This window comes from Chrysochloris asiatica, unplaced genomic scaffold (assembly GCF_000296735.1).
Source record: "Chrysochloris asiatica unplaced genomic scaffold, ChrAsi1.0 scaffold00107, whole genome shotgun sequence".
NCBI classification, from domain to species: domain Eukaryota; kingdom Metazoa; phylum Chordata; class Mammalia; order Afrosoricida; family Chrysochloridae; genus Chrysochloris; species Chrysochloris asiatica.
Window position 1 is genome coordinate 7,209,234 of NW_006408625.1, and position 480 is coordinate 7,209,713.

Here is a 480-nt window from a genome sequence, read left to right on the forward strand (position 1 = left end):
TTTGCTGCTGAATTCTGTTGTCTAGGATTATGTTGAGAATTTTTGCATCTATGTTCATGAGGGATATTGGTCTATAATTTTCTTTCTTAGTGATGTCCTTACCTGGTTTTGGTATGAGGGTTATGCTTGCTTCATAAAATGTATTAGGAAGTTTTCCATCCTCTTCTGTATTCTGGAATAATCTGAGTAGAATTGGTGACAACTCTTCCTTGAATGTTTGGTAGAACTCACCATGAAGCCATTTGGGTCTGAATGTCTTTTGGTTGGGTGTTTTTAATGACCTGATCAAGTTATTCTTTTGTTAGACATCTGTTCAGCTTTTCTAATTCACTTTGTGTAAGTTTGGGTAAGTCATTTTTTTGTAAAAATGTATCCATCTCTTCTAAGTTTTCAGATTTGTTGGAGTACAACTCTTCATAGTATTCTGTTATTATCCTTTTGATATCCTTTGACCCCATTGTGACATTGCCCGTGTGTTTT